The sequence below is a fragment of the Mobula birostris genome, chromosome 4 (assembly GCF_030028105.1).
Source record: "Mobula birostris isolate sMobBir1 chromosome 4, sMobBir1.hap1, whole genome shotgun sequence".
Lineage (NCBI taxonomy): Eukaryota > Metazoa > Chordata > Chondrichthyes > Myliobatiformes > Myliobatidae > Mobula > Mobula birostris.
In genome coordinates, this window is record NC_092373.1 from 165907941 (window position 1) to 165926973 (window position 19033).

Below are 19033 nucleotides of genomic sequence, written 5' to 3' on the forward strand. Positions count from 1 at the left end.
ACCTCTGGGACACTCAATTCCGTCGCCGATTTTATTAGTGTCATGCATAGATGGCCATACTTACTGGCACACTTCAGGTGGTCAGATTTACTCAAGTGAACAGTTTATGAATAGAATGCGATCACTCATATTACAGCTTTTTAAACTGTCTTCAGCTCCCTAACAAGAATCAAATCACTTGCTATCCAATTGCTGATGTGAAGGTACATACTTCATCATCCACACGTAGGGCTGAAGAATTAATCTGGTCACAAAGGTAATGAGGCAAATTGTTTTATCATTCATGGATGTAAGTATTGGCATCAAGTTTGCTAGCCATGGTGTGAGCTCTTCTACAGTGTTGTTAGTTCTAGGAATTTAACCCAGCAATAATTTAGGGACAGTGATTTATTTTTAAGGGTGACGGTGACTTAAGGAAGTTGGTTATGATGCTATGTAACAGCTACCCCTGTGGATGGTCAAGATCAAACATTTAGGAGGCACTGCTATAGACATCTTAGCAAGTGACTGTGGGACATCCTGCAATTTGAGAACATTGCAGGTTGGATCTGCTGGTGACAGACTGTAAGACTGTTCCAGCAATTGCATGCCAAGCCATAAAACTGACAACCAGGTTTACAGCAGAGCCAATTTCCGGAAAACCAGTATCAAACAATACTGTGTGAATGCCACAGCATTCCTCTCAATTGTCTGTGCCACAATGTTGAACCTTATCACTAATGGACTTCCCGCAGAAGAAAAGATAACGATGAGCTAAATTTGTCACTTGTATGTTGAAAAATATAAATTTGTCACTTGTATGTTGAAATACATTGCTTTGCGTCAACAACCAACAGAATCCGAGATGTGCTGGAGGCAGCCCGCAAGTGTCACCAAGCTTCCAGTGCCAACATAGATGTTCACAACTTACTAACCCTAACTCTAACCCATTATTCTTTGGAATGTGGGAGGAAACTGGAGCACCTGGAGGAAACCTGTGATGTCATGGCAAGAGCATAAAAACTCCTGACAGACAGGGGCAGGAATCGAACCCTGATCACTGATTGCTGGCACCGTAAAGTGTTGTGCTAACTGCTACACTACTGTATCGCCCTATCTTCAAAACACTGCTCACCTACGGTGACCACAATCCAGAGCCAATCTTGCAGGATGAGTTAAAAGTTTGCAGGCAACATGTGTTTGCACAAATCCAAAAGTCAATCTACACTGAACCATATGAGAGGTTAGCCCTTACAAGACAAACATCCTGCTGCTCCATACTGCCCTCTGATAATAAACGTTCATAGTGAGATTCTGGAAAATATGGACCACTTCCTATAGCTTAGGATCCACTTCTCATCAAAGGCAGACATTGACGATGAAAATCACTACAGCCTTCAATGTGCTAGCCAACACAGCCTTTGGTCAACTGAGAAAGAGCATTTCAAAATGCTCAGATGTGGCACACTCCAAATGGTCTACAGGTCCAGCAGTGATTCCCGCTCTCCAACATGCTTCTAAGACCTGGAACATTTGCAGCAAATATCACAAGGCACCAGACAAAATACTATCAACACTGTTTCTGCACGGGAAGGGGCAGGAATCAAAGTCAGTTCCCTCTCAGATCTGAGGGCCTATCTAGTCTCAGGTACACCAGATTTCAGACACCCGATACTAGCACTCTACTGCAAGGTCTGCCTTTGGAAGAAATTACCACCCCTGGCTATTCGAGTAGGGAAGGAGCTTCTTTGGGATGGCACTGAGAACTATGAGGGAGTACATACTGTAAGACAGCAAAAAGATCAGATTATTTTATAAACTACACCAGGTACCTCCTAACTGCATCTATGGAAGAGTCCGTAGTTCACACTTTGACCTCAATGGCAATCTCAGAATTAAGCTATCCCCGGTCCTGGAGTATTTTACTGTATGAGGAACGTCTGGCAGCTCCTGGACTGTATTCCCTGGAGTTCAGGAGAATGAGGGGGGATCTCACAGAAACATTCTGAATGTTAAAAGGCCTGAACAGATTAGATATGGCGAAGTTATTTCCCAAGGTGGGGGATTCTAGGACAAGAGGGCACGACTTGAAGGACGTCCTTTTAGAACTGAGATGCTGAGAAATTACTTTAGTCAGAGGGTGGTAAATCTGTGGAATTTGTTGCCACGAGCGGCTGTGGAGGCCAAATCACTGGGTGTTTTTAAGGCAGAGATAGATAGGTTCTTGATTAGCCAGGGCATCAAAGGGTATGGGGTGAAGGCAGGGGAGTGGAGGGGAGTGGGGATGACTGGAAGAATTGGATCAGCCCATGATTGAATGGCAGAGCAGACTCAATGGACCAAACGGCCTAATTCTGCTCCTATATCTTATGGTCTGATGGTCTTATTTTGCACTAAGAAAAATAATGTTGAAACTAGTGAACAGAGATCCAATCAAGCTGACTACTTTGTCTCACCACCTGCCTAACTGAAATGCCATTGTAACTGAGTCCTTCCAGGCAGGTGGAGAGTAATTGCTCATACTCTGTGTTGTGTAGTGTACTTATCAGAGATTCTGATCTCAATGACATCTGCATTTTGAACAGGGTAACATGAGACACCAAGATAGAGAAATCCAAGATAGCTGCCAAATCCTGTAAGGAAATAGACATCGCAATCTGTGTAGGCTTAGATCGAACTAATCAATGTCCTATCAACTCCACCCCAAAATGCTCTGAGAATTCCAGATTCCTCTGAATCTACCTTTGGCCAAATTTAGTTGTCCCACCATTGATCGCCATGCATTCAGCTGCATGTTATCGAGCAGTTAAGTGTCGTCCTTTTTTACCTGCCACGGGAGTCTCCGGGGTCATTTTGGCAGCAGTATACATTCCACCTCAGGCCAATGTCAAGCAGGCTTCAGATGATCTGAGCAATGGAATCAACGGCGCACCCTAACACCTTCACCACTGTTTTGGGAGATTTTAACAAGGCCAGTCTGAAAAAATCACTAAGCAATTATCATCAACAGATCACTTACAATACCAGAGGAAAAAACACACTGGACCATTGCTACACCACCATCAAGAATGCCTACCGTGCTATCCCACGCCCTCACTTGGATGTCTGGTCACCTGGCTGTACTTCTACTCCCTGAATATAGGCAGAGACTAAAGATTGCAGCACCAGTAGTGAGGACCAAGAAGATTTGGACGAGAAGCACAGGAGCGTCTACAGGACTGCTTTGAAGTGGTAGACTGGACTGTATTCAGGGATTCATCTTTGAATCTGGATGAGTATGCTGCAGTTGTTACCAACTTCATTAAACCCTATATGGATGAGTGTGTGCCTACAAAGACTTATTGTACATTCCCAAACCAAAAACCGTGCATGAACCAGGAGATACATCTTCTGCTGAAGGCTAGGTCTGTGGCATTCAAGTCTGGCGACCCAGGTCTGTACCAGAAAACCAGGTACGATTTGTAGAGGGGTATTTCAAGAGCAAAGAGAAAATTTCGAACGGGGTTGGAGGTGACATTGGATGCACAGCAACTCTGGCAGGGTTTGCAAGACATTACTTCCTACAAAGCGAAACCCAATAGCATGAATGACAGCGATGCTTCACTACCAGATGAACTCAACGCCTTCTATGTCTGCTTTGAAAGGGAGAATACAACTACAGCTGTGAAGATCCCTGCTGCACCTGATGACCCTGTCACCTCTGTCTCAGAGGCCGATGTTAGGCTGTCTTTAAAGAAAGTGAACCCTCTCAAGGCAGAAGGGTCCCAATGCAGTACCTGGTAAGGCTCTGAAAAGCTGTGCCAACCAGCTGGTGGGAGTATTTAAGGACATTTTCAACCTCTCACTGCTACAGACAGAAGTTCCCACTTGCTTCAAAAAGGCAACAATTATACCAGTGCTTAAGAAGAATAATGTGAGCTGCCTTAATGATTGTCGTCTGGTAGCACTCACATTTACAGTGATTAAATACTTTGAGAGGTTGGTCATGACTAGACTGAACCCCTGCCTCAGCAAGGAACTGGACCTATTGCAGTTTCCCTATCGCCACAATAGGTCGATGGCAGATGCAATCTCAATGGCTCTTCACCGGGCTTTAGAGCACTTGGACGACACAAACACCTATGTCAGGATGCTGTTCATCGACTATCGCTCAGCATTTAATACCATCATTCCCACAATCCTGATCGAGAAGCTGCAGAACCTGGGCCTCTGAACCTCCCTCTGCAATTGGATCCTCAACTTCCTAAGCAGAAGACCACAATCTGTGCGGATTGCTGATAATATATCCTCCTCGCGGACAATCAACACTGGCGCACCCCAGGAGTGTGTGCTTAGCCCACTGCTCAACTCTCTCTATGACTGTGTGGCTAGGCATAGCTCAAATACCGTCTATAGATTCGCTGATGACAGAACCATCATTGGTAGAATCTCAGGTGGTTACGACAGGGTGTACAGGAGTGAGATATACCAAATAGTGGAATGGTGCCACAGCAACAACCTGGCACTCAACGTCAGTAAGACGAAATAGCTGATTGTGGACTTCAGGAAGGGTAAGACGAAGGAACACATACCAGTCCTCATAGAGGGATCAGAAGTGGAGAGAGTGAGCAGTTTCAAGTTCCTGGGTGTCAAGATCTCTGTGGATCTAACCTGGTCCCAACATATTGAGGTAGTTATAAAGAAGGCAAGACAGCGGCTATACTTCATTAGGAGTTTGAAGAGATTTGGCATGTCAACAAATACACTCAAGAACTTCTATAGATGTACTGCAGAGAGCATTCTGACAGACTGCATCACTGTCTGGAATGAGGGGGCAGGGAGGCTACTGCACAGGGCCGAAAGAAGCTGCAGAGGGTTGTAAATCTGGTCAGCTTCATCTTGGGTACTAGCCTACAAAATACCCAGGACATCTTATGGGAGTGGTGTCTCAGAAAGGCAGCGTCCATTATTCAGGACCTCCAGCACCCAGGGCATGCCCTTTTCTCACGGTTACCATCAGGTAGGAGGTACAGGAGCCTGAAGGCACACACTCAGCGATTCAGGAACAGCTTCTTCCCCTCTGCCATCTGATTCCAAAATGGATCTTAAACCCTTGGACACTATCTCACTTCTTCAATATACAGTATTTTTGTTTTTTGCACTTTTTAAAATCTATTCAACATATGTATCCTGTAACTGATTTACTTTTTTACTTATTTTTTCTTTTCTATATTATGCATTGCATTGAACCACTGCTGCTAAATTAACAAATTTCACATCACATGCCAGTGAGATTAAACCTGATTCTGATTCCGATAACATCCAATACTCTGGAATTCCTTTGTTAAAACTTCTCTGTTTCTTCTTTTTAGACTTCCCTTAAACTCTCTGCCTTTGACAGGGATTCTGGTATCTGCTTTAATATTACCTAACATAGCTAAATAGCAATTTACATTTATTTATACTTCTGTGAGAAGCCTTTTGAGCATTTGTTATATTATAGATGCTATATAAATGCATATCAATGATGCTGAGGATGATGATCAGATGGCTTGATCCCTGTTCCTGGTTTGGATTCCATAAGGATTTAAGGTTCAAAAGGTTAGTCCATTCTCAAAATTAACTGAAAATGAAATGCTTTCTGGTATAAATTTGGCACTGGTGTGGGAATGGGGACAGATGGAGCGCTGCATAATCTATTTCCTGAATCAATTTCAAACATTTCAGGATATGGGAAGGTCATTCACCAGAAATATTAACTCTCTTTCTCTCTCTACAAATATTGCATGACCTGCCAGGCACTTCCAGAATTATTTCAAAATAATTCTGCTAGACCTCAGCACCAATCTTTCAGTTTCAGGTTAAATACATAAATTAAACTTGTTTCTTGTTGTGCTGTTAATGAGTGGTGTCCCTTCTTTTTAAAGGTTGGCTTTTCAAGCTTCCCTCAAAATATTTAAGGCAATATATTTAAAACAAATTTTTGCCTCACAATTACTGTTGAACTTACTACTGGCTCTCTGGACAACGTTGAGAATGTATGTTTCTCTTTCTCACGGGATCTCCATTTTTCACTTTTATTTTGTTTGCTCTCATTGGTTCCCGTCTCCCTCTTACATTTGATAAGGAGTTTACCAAGCCTTGGATCCAAAGTAGCATGTCTTTATAGTCATACTGTACACAAATAGACTTTCAGCCCACCAGGTCTGAATGGCCACTGAGCACTTTCCTCACTGTTCCCTGAAATCTCTGTTTAATGCCTTGTGTGGGCACATTCAGCTCTTGACTCTCAGCACTGACCTACGGTCTCATGGTTGTCTTGGTCGGTGCATCCACTTTGCCCTTAAGCACAGATGGTGTCAAGGATCGCAACCTTCAAGAACTAATATAACTAGTTTGTCATGTGTTTCAGTGATATCATTCTGGAAAAACATTGTATCATTTCTTAATGCATGCATTACTAAATGACAATAAGAGGACTGAGTATACTCATAATCTAATCTAATCTAATACTTTGTTGCATTTTTTCCACTTTTGTCTGATCCATTTCTCAATCTTCACAACATTCTACCCCCTACCTCGTTTCACTGCCTGTTCTGATACCCCCCTCCACACTTACTCAGTCCCCAGCAGGGACTTTAGCTTCATTCCCCCATGGACTCCGTCCTAACAATTTCAGAGCCGGACAGACTGTTAAGCTCTTCTTCCGCTGTCTTTGCCTCCAAGCCTATCGTACTTGCTTGCTTGAGTTCTCACTTCAGACTCGTCTGCACAACCCTAAATACTACTTCAGTATAGTAACATTATGACCATTTTGCACCACAGTGGTTACTGTTCTTTTTGTTTTAAATTGTATTCCTTTCTAGTAAAAATTGTGTATAATTTCTGTTCAGTTTATGTATTCCTTATGAATGCTGCTTATCTAAAGTATGCAGCTGCAATGCTGCAAGTAAATTTGCATTCCACCTGTGCAGACAATAAACCCAATTTTGATTTTGACCTTCTCATTACTAAAATTCTGGCACGATGTTGACCACCTCAATTTTTCCACTGACCCTCCTCACTTCAATCTACCCACACCCCAGCACTCCCCATCCATCATTCTCCACATACAACTGATCATCCCCTGTAATTTCTGGAACTTTCTATGTGATTCCACCACCACATGATATCCATTTCCTCTTACTTCTGCTTTCCAAAGAGATGATTCTCTTTGTAGCTCCTTGACACACTATTATATCTTGACGAGTACACAGTCACCCCACGGAATTGCAGGAGATGCAACATCTACCCTTTTTTCTTCCCTTTTCCAACATCCAGTGGTCCAAAGACCACAGCCAGGCGAAGAATGACTCACCTGCACTTCATCCAATTTAGTGTACTGTATTCGGTGCTCACAAAGTCATCTCTGTGCGGAAGAAACCGGTGACAGACATTGCAAAACACATCCACAGTGGTGGCCCTGAGCTTCTGATTGCCTCTCACTGTAACTCTCCATCCCCTCTCCCCATCAACTTACAATGTCATCAATAGAAACAAGTCTTCCCCTCCCCGTTCCCTTCAGCATTTCAAAAGGACCACTCTGTCTTTGACTTTTTGGTTCACTCTTCTGTCTTTCACTGATCGAGAGTACACAAGTAATCTTGAGGAACAATATCGCTTGATGATCACTACTACAGTTCTCAGGAATTGACATTGAATTCAACAATTCCAAATATTCAGCTTTTCTCCTGTGGCCAGTTATAATAAAAACATTGGAACTGAACCTGTAACATTACCTCTGTATTTTTCTCTCCATGGATGCTGCCTGACCTGTTTAGTATTTCCACCATTGTTTTTAGTTTTGGATTCTCAACAACTGTTGTGTCAACCACTCAGTTTCAGAATTGCCTATTCCTCTCTCACCTTTCATTTCATTAATCTCCCTCTATTTTCACCTCCTTTAGCAAGGTCAACTGCATGCACAGGGTTTTATCACTCTCTCTCAGCTAGCACCACCAGCACTTGTGTCATTCTGTTTTACACCCTAACCACAAACATTTCCTTTTAATCTCTCTGCCCTTCTCCAGTTCGTCACCTAACTTATTCCATTTCAAATTTGTGATGAAATATCATGGATCTGAAACAATAACTCTGTTTTTCTGTCCACTGATGCTGCCTGACCTGCTGAGTATTGTCTCTGTTCATTTCAAAACCAAGCAGCTCGCGGGACCCAATACAGCCTGCAACCATTGGCACTCGGCTCAGCGTTGAACTGGCTCCATGGCTGCGGCCTGTAGCCATTGGGCCCGTGGACCGGCTTCACCCGTCTCAGAGCTAAATTGGCTCTGTGGCTGTGGACTCACTTTCAGGACTCTGCGAGTCATGTTCTGTGTTTTTTTTGTCTACTTTTCATTGTTGCACGATTTGTTCTTTTTTTCTGCATATTGGCTGTTTGATGGCCTTTGTTGTGTGGGTTTTTGTTTAATGGGTTCCATTCTGTTTCTTTATTTTATGGCTGCTTGTAAGAAAACACCTCTCAAGGTTGTACATAGTACACATACTTTGATAATAAATGTACTTTAAACTTTGAAGTAACTGGAAACAGTTAAGGCTTATTTTTAATTTTGTCAGTTAAAGTCCTCAGATTCTTTTCTATTTAAAGTAGATTCCTGGATTCCAGATGAAGAATCAGACTGGGAATTCATGACTCAGCCGTCTGCATGGAACATTTAACTCCACTTCTTGCAACTCTGTCAAGGTGCCTAGGAAACCACAGCTGGTGCATATTACTTTACTAAATATGCCCAGTGAAATGATACATTGATCAGGTTTAAATATGTTGATCAATGTGAAACCTTAATATCATTGTACATATCAACAGGTGAACACTCCTTGCTAGACAGGGTGGAGAATGCTCACCGTCTTTTCCCTGGGTTAAGGAATCAGTAACTTGAGGGCAGGGGTTTAAGGTGAGAGAGGGGATATTTAATAGGACCCTAAGAGGCAACTTGTACACCCAAGGTGTAAACTGTATATGGAATTAGTTGCCAGTGGATGTAGTTGAAGCAGAGACAATAACAACATTTAAAAGACACTTAAGGCAGATACATGGATAGGAAAGATTAAGAAGGATATGGCCCGAACATGAGCAAATGGGTCCTGTTGAAGAGTCTCGCTATGAAACACTGACTGACTGTTTATTCTCCTCCATAGATGCTGGCTGTTCCTCCAGCATTGTGTGTGTGTTGCTTAAGATATTCAGCATCCGCAGAAACTCGTGTTTATAGTCACATGGGACTAGTTTGAATGGGCATTGTGGTTGATATGGACTATTGACCTGAAGGGCTTCTTTCTATGCTGTATCCTCCATGACTCTATGATTGTAGTTTTCATCGGGACCCTCAGAACTGTTGCAGTTCAGAGACTTATGCAAACAGAAAGTCATAGAGATATAGAACAAGCCTTTTGCCCACCAAGTCTACATCAACCACTCATTTACTTTATGCCTACATTACATCCCATTTTTTTAACCTCTTTACATTGCCATCAATCTTTCCCCAAATTCTATCACTCACCTACACACGAGGGACCATTTATAGCGGCCAATTAACCTAGCAAACCACACATTTTTGGAATATGGGAGGAAACCGGAGCATCCCGAGGAAAGCCACAGATTAAATGTGCAAATTTCACAGTGACAGTGGCTTTACTATCTGCACCACTCCGCTACGCCTAAATAAGACGTGGAAGATTAAAGGGATTAGCTTTGTTTGTCACACATACATCAAAGCATACAGTGAACTGACTCATTTGCATCAACAACCAACACAGTCCAACGATGTGCTGGGGGCAGCCTGCAAGAGTCGCCATGCTTCTGGCGCCAATATAGCAAGCCCACAACTTACTAACATGCAAGTCTTCAGAATGCAGGTGAAAACAGGAGCAGCCGGAGGAAACTCACACAGTCACAGGGAGAACACGCAAACTCCTTATGGGAATGAGTCTTACACAGCTGGAGGTCCCAGTTTTCGTACAACTATCCTTGCCCACTTAAGTCATGGGGCATGATTTTGAAATTTAAAGTTCCAAACAAGTTTATCAAAGTACACATATGTCACTATATACAACTCTGAGATTCATTTTCTTGCAGGCATTCACAGTAAATGCAAGAAACACAATAGAACCCATGAAAGACTACTCCCAAAGGACAGACAAACAACAATGTCAGAAGCCAACAAAATGTGTAAGTACAAAAATAAAGAATAAATAATAATAATAATGAAAAACAAAGCACTAAATATTGGAAAATGAGATGACAAATCCTTGAAAGCAAGTCCATATGTTGTGGGAACAGTTCATTTATAGGGTGAGTGAATTTGAGTGATGTTATCCCTTCTGGTTCAAGAGGTTGATGGTTGAGGGGTAATAATTGTTCCTGAACCTGGTGGTGTGGGTCCTGAGGCTCCTGTGCCACTTTCCTGATGGCAACAGGCCCAAAACATCGACTGTACTTCTTCCCACAGATGCTGCTTGGCCTGCTGAGTTCCTCTGGCATTGTTGCATGTTGCTCGGAATACCAGCATCTGCAGATTTTCTCGATTAAGAAAAGAGCATGACCTGGACGGTGGGGCCCTTGCTACTTTCCTACAACACCACTCCATGTAGGCATGCTCAGTGGTGGGGAGGGTTTTACCCGTGACCGACTGGCCTGTATCCACTACTTTTTGTAGTCTTTTCCTTTCAAGGGTACTGGCCTTTCCATTCCAGGCTGTGAAGCAACCAGTCAATGAAGTTCTCCTCGGGGTTCACAGCCAAAATTTATTTCTCAACTCAATCTAAAAACAGGTTGTCTGAGTACAATCGTACTGCTGTTGTAGGGCCTTGATACAAATTTCTCTATAACAAGAGCATTTTATTGGCTGCAAACTGCTTTGATCATCCTGAAAAGTGAAAGGTTAGCACTACTCAATTTGTCCCTTTAAAAGTAAGAGTGATTTGTCTTATTAGAAATATATCTGTAAGCTGGTATGATAGCAGACAAAAGAGATTCTGCAGATGCTGTGAATCCAGAGTAACACACACAAAGTGCTTCAGGAACTCAGCAGGCCAGGTAGCATCTATAGAGAGGAATAAACAGTCAATGCTTCAGGCCAAGACGCTTCATTAGGACTAGAATTGACACTGTTGACTGGATATTCCTCTTCACTGATGCTGCCTGACCTGTGTTCCTCCAGTATTGTGTGGGCTATGCTGCTATGATAGTGGTGTTTAAGAGGCTGATAGGGAGACAAATGAATATGCAGAGAATGAAAGGAGATGAATCATGTACAATTTAATTTCGCATTGTGATTAGTACAGATATTGTGGGCAGAAGGGCCTGTTCCTGTACTGTACTGCTCTATCTTCTAAGTATAACAAGAAATGGGGCACACTTGTTTTGCTTTATGGTACTTCTGAGTTAAATCTGATCATGTACATTATAGTGAGGAGAGGACTCTGGAAGCTTTAAAAATATATGCAATTGCTATTGTTTCTGCCAAGAGTTATTTCAGTCCTTTCAGTGTTACTTCGTTTATTTGCTCAGGTTACTAAACTTTTACTAAAAAGTCAAGCAAAGGTAAATTATTTTGCTTCTTTAATTAATTTCCATATTAGAATTTATTTTACACAATTTTATTTTCATTTTTTACTCCTTTGAAATGTCTCTGAGTACCAGAAGATGACATAAGCTAAAATGCTGAAGACACTAAACACAAGACCATAAGACATAGGAGCAGAATTAGGTCATTCAGCGCATCGAGTCTGCTCTGCCATTCCATCATGACTGATCCTGGATCCCACTCAACCCCATCTATCTGCCTTCTTGCCATATCCTTTGATGCCCTGACCAATAAGGAAACTATCAACTTTCGCTTTAAATATACTCACGGACTTGGCCACCACAGTCTGAGGCAGAACATTGCACAGATTCACTGTTCTCTGGCTAAAAAAAATTTCTCCTTACCTCTGTTCTAAAAGGTCACCCCTCAGTCTTGAGGCAGTGTCCTCTAGTTCTGGATACCCCCAACACAGGAAATATCCTCTCCTCACCCACCTTATTCTAGTCTTTTCAACATTCAGTAGGTTTCAATCTGATTCCCCATATTCTTCTACATTCTAGTGAGTACAGCCTCAAAGCTGCTAAACCTTCCTCATATGTTAACCACTTCGTTCCTGGAATCATCCTTGTGAATCTCCTCTGTATTCTCTCTAATGACAATACATCCTTCCTGCAATAAAGGGCTCAAAACTCCAAGTGTGGCCCGACCAGTATCTTACAAAGCCTCAGTATTATCTCCTTGCATTTATAGTCTATTCCCCTTGAAATAAAGGCCCAACATTGCATTTGCCTTCTTTACCACAGATTCAACCTCTAAATTAATCCCCTGGGAGCCTTGCACAAGGACTCCCAAGCCCCTTTGCACCTCTGATGTTTGAATTTTCTCTCCATTTAGATATAAGTCTGCACTATTATTCCCTTTACCAAAATGCATTATCATACATTTCCCAACTCTGTATTCAATCTGCGACTTTTGTCTAAGTCCTGCTGCAATCACATTGCCTCCTCAGCACTACCTACCCCTCCAACTATCTTCATATCATCCGCAAACTTTTCCACAAAGCCATCAATTCCATTATCTAAATCATTAACAAACAATGTGAAAAGTAGCGGTCCCAATACTGACCGCTGAGGAACACTACTAATCGCTGGCAGCCAACCAGAAAAGGCCCCTTTTATTCCTACTCGTTGCCTCCTGTCTTTCAGCCATTTCTCTATCCATGCCAGTATTGTTCCTGTAATGCCATAGGATTTTATCTTGTTAAGCAGCCTCATGTATGGCACCTTATCGAATGCCTTCTGAAAATCCAAGGCAACTCACCCACAAGGATTCAACATTCTCTGCCCCTATGTCACCTCTTTCTAAAGACATAATTCCATCTCTTACCAACAGAGCCACACCACTGCCTACGCCCTCCTGCCCATCCTATCCATACAAAATATATCTGTACGGGGTCTTTCTTTAGTTACATTTAAAATGGCGATTTTGTTATGTTAATCTGGGGAATGCGGCTTTGTTGTGTTTTAATGCTGCAGAGAGTTTGCGCTAACAGTTTGTTTTACTTTAAAATGAGATACCAAGGTTCTATTAGCCAATGGGTGGTTATGTATCGTTTTGTTTTCGGATGCCATGCTGTATGATATGACTGTGGACTGGGAGACGGAGGAGAGACGAGGAGGATGGCGCACATGCGGAGAGGCTCCGGTTGATCACTCAGGGTGGTCCCGAGCCGTGAGTCGACGGAATTCGGGTGGTCGTCTGACGTCGAATTGAGCTCCAACAGTAGCGCGCGAAGAACTTGGACTTTGATAAGTGGTGGCGTCTTTTTTTTTCATTACTTTCCTCTCCGTATCAAATGCATATTAATGTCATAGAATTAGTAATATCTATAAAGTGTATTTGTTAAAATTTACTGGGTGTGCTGGCTGATGATTGATGTTTCTGATTGATTCGGGCGGCGACTGACCCTGAGGGGAGTGTTGAAGCAGGTGCTGGGCGGGATTTCCCCTAGACATACACGAGCCAATATAACGGAACATTACATATCCTTTGATGTTTAGCTTACAACAATGGCCACGACTCAGTGATGCCCACCATGTCATGTCGACCAATCTCTAACTGCGCCATGAGTTTGTCCACCTTATTCTGAATGGTACATGTATTTAAATACAGTACCTTCAGTCCTGCATTCTTTGTCCCCATGAATTTTGTCTTGGTGGTACAATTTAACTCTTTGCCCTGTCTGCATTTGTACCCAATCATTAGCTTGTCCTTATTTACATTCATGTCACACCCATCATTTACTTGTAAGCATGCTGGCTGATCTTCAGTTCTATCATACTAGTTCCCATATTAGTTTAAACCACTCCCAACAGCTCTAGTAAACCTGTGCGCAAGGATATTGGTCCCCCTCAAATTCAAATACAACCCGTTCCTTTTGTACAGGTCACACCTGCCCCAGGAGAGGTCCCAATGATCCAGAAATCTGAATCCCTGCTCCTTCCTCTAATTCTTCAGCCACACATTTATTTTCCACCTCACTCTATTCCTATCCTCACTGTTGCGTGGCAGAGGCAGTAATACTGAAATTACTACCCTTGAGGTCCTGCTTCGCAGCTTCCTTCCTAACTCCCTGTATTCTGTTTTCAGCACCTCCTCCATTTTCCTACTTATGTTGTTGGTACCTATATGTACCATGACTTCTGGTTGCTCACTCTCCCTTTTCAGGATATTGTGGACGTGTTCAGAAACATCGCGGACCCTGGCACCTGGGAGGCTAGGTGTTTCTTTCTCTCATCCACAGAATTGCCTACCCATCCTCTATTACTGCTGCCATTCTCTTCAGTTCCCTGCTCTTCTGAGCCACAGGGCCAGACTCAGTGCCAGAGGAGTGGCCCCTGTTGCTTCCCTCAGGTGGGTCGTACCCCCAACAGTACTCAAAATGGAGTACTTATTGTTGAATGCAAACACGAGGAAATTTGCAGATACTGGAAATTCAAGCAACACACACAAAAAATGCTGGTGAACGCAGCAGGCCAGGCAGCATCTATAGGAAGAGGTACAGTCGACATTTCGGGCCGATACCCTTCGTCAGGACTAACTGAAAGAAGAGATGGTACGAGATTTGAAAGTGGGGGGGGGGAGATCCAAAATGATAGTAGAAGACAGGAGGGGGAGGGATAGAACTAAGAGCTGGAAAGTTGATTGGCAAAAGGGATACAAGGCTGGAGAAGGGAGAGGATCATGGGATGGGAAGCCTAGGGAGAAAGAAAGGGGGAGGGGAGCCCAGAGGATGGAGAGCAGGCAAGGAGTTATAGTGAGAGGGACAGAGGGAGAAAAAAGAGAGAGAGAAAAAAGGGAGGGGTGATAAATAAATAAGGGAAGGGGTACAAAGGGGAGGAGGGGCATTAACGGATGTTAGAGACGTCAATATTCATCAGGTTGGAGGCTAATGTAGGCTAACCTGAGGACAATGAGAGGCATGTAATTCTGAGGGTAATGATATTTTTAAATAACATTACCTGACATACTCAGGTTGGAGGAACAACGCCTTATATTCCGTCTGGGTAACCTCCAACCTGATGGCATGAACATTGACTTCTCTAACTTCCGTTAATGCCCCTCCTCTCCTTCGTATCCCATCCCTTATTTATTTATTTATTCCCCCCATTTTCTCCCTCTGTCCCTCTCACTATAACTCCTTGCCTACTCTCCACCCTCTGGGCTCCCCCGACCCTTTCTTTCTCCCCAGGCTTCCCGTCCCATGATCCTCTCCCTTCTCCAGCTTTGTATCCCTTTTGTCAATCAACTTTCCAGCTCTTAGCTCCATCCCTTCTCCCTCCCAACTTCTCCTATCATTTCAGATCTCCCCCTCCCCCTTCCAAATCTCCTACTATCGCTTCTTTCAGTTAACCCTGACGAAGGATCTCGGCCCGAAACGTCGACTGTACCTCTTCCTATAGATGCTGCCTAGCCTGCTGCGTTCACCAGCATTTTTTGTGTGTGTTACTTATCGTTGAAAGGGATGTTCTGCATATGGGAATAACATGGACCCAGCAAACATTAGTTTGAGAACCCCAGAGATTTGTGCGCAGATCTAACCCAGGTACAATTGCTTTTATGCACAACTGAGCATGAAAAATAGATGCAAATAGGTCCAAATCTCACTTCTGGTATTGTACTTCTAATTTACAACTTACTACGTATTCTAATCTCCATCTACAGTAGTGGGACTTGGACTCATTACTTCTGGCTCATAAGTTTGCTGCCAGCATTACTAGACTGCCTAAACGTTGCATTTTTGAGCGAGTAACATTTTTCCTGAGCTAATGTTAAACCTGAAACAAACAGATAATTGATTGATTATTCCTTTTTCAATAGCATAAGCTTCCTATTGGGTATTATCTCATATTGTAAATTCACAAATAATGACTTGATTTGGTTCTTTAAATGTCGCATTACTTGTATGTATACACTTGCAACATACACAATCATGCTGACGTCATTCAAAAGAAAGAAGTGAATTACCTGTAAGCATATGGTGGAATGATTAAATGTAGTGATGGAACTGAGCCAGTTACTTACTAAACAGTCCACAATGCTCTTATAAAATTCGGTTTATAACAAAAATTCACATTACAAAATAATTCTTAGATTACCAGCAAATTCTGCTGATTGCTTTTTCACATTACCTAACAAGGAACTTTGTACTGTTATCTCATGTGAATATTTAACAGGCTTAAAGCTGCAAAAAGTGATAAGACTTTATCAAAAAACAGTGTTGGTGATTGCACCATCGCCATTGTGTAGAACATGAATAAGGTTGACCCTGGACAGACTGGGCCTGCGGAGTCGCTCGCCAATGGGCATTGCAGAGAGCAGAAGGGAGAATTTCTAATGGTTATATCCTCAGCACAGAACTGGTCATTTAGATCTATCACGTCCATGCCAACCTTTTTACCAACCTACACTAATCCCAATTGCCCGCAATAGCACCACATTCTTCAATGCTTTGCTTATTTATTGTCTATCTAAATGCCTCTTAAACAGTAATTGTGTCTGATTCCATCATATTCCTTGGGAAAGGAAATGGTGCTGGAGAATGGCAACATTTTGTATGCAACTGTTTTATTTATTATTACAATGTGGAATAAGAAATTTCATTGTATCTTGAAGTATATAGCAATAAATTAATCCAATCTATTCTACACCAGACATCAATCTTGCTGTGTGAAAAAACATTAACACTTAAAAGCTTACCTCTCATCTTAAACCTTATTTTCGATAGCACTATTATGGGATAAAGGTTAATGCCTATCTACTCTGTCTATGCCTGACACAGTGTTAGATACTTTCATCAGTTGTCTTCCAGCCTTCACTGCAGAAAAAAACAAACCCAGCCAATCCCTCCCCTATGATGGAAGGATTGAATGATTAGGATAGGCAGAAGGATGTAACTAAAGCTGCTTGTCCTAGATGGTGTCAAAACGCCTTAAGTATTTCAGAACAGTAATCATCCAGACAGGCGGAGAGTATTCCATCACTCTATTTCTTATTACTCAAAAAGACAAGTCCCTTTAAGGGCTGTAAACATCTTCACTCAAAACATGTATTCATGTTGTGCCTTGAATTCTCAGAATAATTTAATTTCAAGGAGATTTTAGCTTCAGAGTGGTTTCAGTTTTGGTGTCTTAGTTACAGGTGATGGGGAAATTGTTGGGATAGAGTCCAGCAGATTGACAACATCTGGGAGTACAAAGAAGGTTCACCAGATTGATTCCTGGGATGGCAGCACTTTCATATGATGAAAGACTGGATCGACTAGGCTTATACTCATTGGAATTTAGAAGATTGAGGGGGGATCTTATTGAAACGTATAAAATCCTAAAGGGATTGGACAGGCTAGATGCAGGAAGATTATTCCTGATGTTGGGGAAGTCCAGAACGAGGGGTCACAGTTTGAGGATAAAGGGGAAGCCTTTTAGGACCGAGATTAGGAAAAACTTCTTCACACAGAGAGTGGTGAATCTGTGGAATTCTCTGCCACAGGAAACAGTTGAGGCCAGTTCATTGGCTATTATTTAAGAGGGAGTTAGATATGGCCCTTGTGGCTAAAGGGATCAGGGGGTATGGAGAGAAGGCAGCTACAGAGTTCTGAGTTGGATGATCAGCCACGATCATACTGAATGGCGGCGCAGGCTTGAAGGGCCCAATGGCCTACTCCTGCACCTATTTTCTATGTTTCTATGATGGCCTGCTTTTTGGGAACTGGAAGGAATGGCTCCAGTGATGGCAGGTGCACTAGTTGTTACCTTCCAACTTTCCAAGCTCCTGGAATGGCTCTCACCAATCAGGAAATGGCAAATGTAATCCCACTATTTGAGAGATTCGTTGAGGCAATGGCCCTAATATCAGTCGTAGGGAAAAACCTGCTAACTATTACTGAGGAAATAGCAGTTGAGCACTTCAAAAGTGATGGAGTGGACAGAGGGGTGGGGAGAAGTGGGCTTGGTGGGTCTATAGGAGTTTCTTGGAGTTGTGGCTGATGGAAAATATGTACAAAACCTTTGCAGTGCCTGGATTTGCAGAAAGTCATCAATGGCGTACCACACTGAGGTCATTAAACAGAGTAGGAGCCCCTGACACTGAATTAAACAGGTCACATAGCACAGAAATAGGCCCTTCAGCTCAACAAGTCCTTCCCTGCCATCAAACAGCCACAAGTCAAGTGACCCAGGTTTACTCCCAGTTCAGTTTGAGTTTGGATGCAGTCTGCATGGGTTTCCTCCAGATAGTCTGGCTTCCTCTCACTTCCTGAATTTGTGTGGCCATTGTAAATTGTTTCTAGTGTGTAAGTGAATGGTAGGATGAGGGACGAGTAGATTTGACTGTGAGAAGAATGAATGGGATAGAACTGAGTCAATGTGGACTTTAGGGCATGTAATATGACTCAATGATTCATATTGGGAACAGATTTACCCCTGCAGAGGGTATTTTTGAGATTCACAACAATCTTTTAGTTTCACATTCTGGACTGATTTAACAAATTCAGTTTAAGCATCCAAATACCTGTGTCTATTTTTCAACTCATGTTACCTAATCATTAATCCATGTCTCTGATATCCAGTCCACCAACACAACCAGGAAACAAGTTTAGCAGCATACCATACATATATTACAAGTCATGGAATTTCTGGGATCTAATAGTTCTCCACTTAAAACTCAACAGAGCATGTAGTTAGAAGCAACTGGGTAAATTATAGAGAGTTATGGTCATGGGTTGGTAACAGGACCACTTCTGGTGAACCGTATTTTAGCTGCATGCCTGGCCCTGGCCTATCCTCTCAGATCCTGTAAGGATTCAGAGACAACATTGGTAAAGTGTTCTCTGTGGATCAATTGAAGCCCAGCCTTCAGCATTGACAGCACACCCACACCTCACCCACAACCGTCCTGCCTCTGGGTCTTGACCCAAGATGTCAACCATTTCTCTT

At 42.6% G+C, this 19033-nt stretch overlaps 1 protein-coding gene and 1 long non-coding RNA gene across 9 annotated transcripts in view; one reads left to right on the top strand and one right to left on the bottom strand.

The window, feature by feature from the left end:
- fam13a (family with sequence similarity 13 member A) overlaps positions 1-19033 on the bottom strand; it is a 252954-nt gene that overhangs the window by 86573 nt on the left and 147348 nt on the right. The window lies entirely within an intron of this gene.
- Positions 1-19033, top strand: part of LOC140196733 (uncharacterized) — a 154414-nt gene that overhangs the window by 59402 nt on the left and 75979 nt on the right. For 2 of the 3 annotated variants that reach the window (XR_011885800.1, XR_011885799.1), the window contains exon 2: positions 10091-10183. This is a non-coding gene — a long non-coding RNA (uncharacterized lncRNA). Of the gene's footprint in view, positions 1-8605; positions 8699-10090; positions 10184-19033 lie in introns of those variants that run through there. The other variant, XR_011885801.1, reaches the window with a different exon arrangement.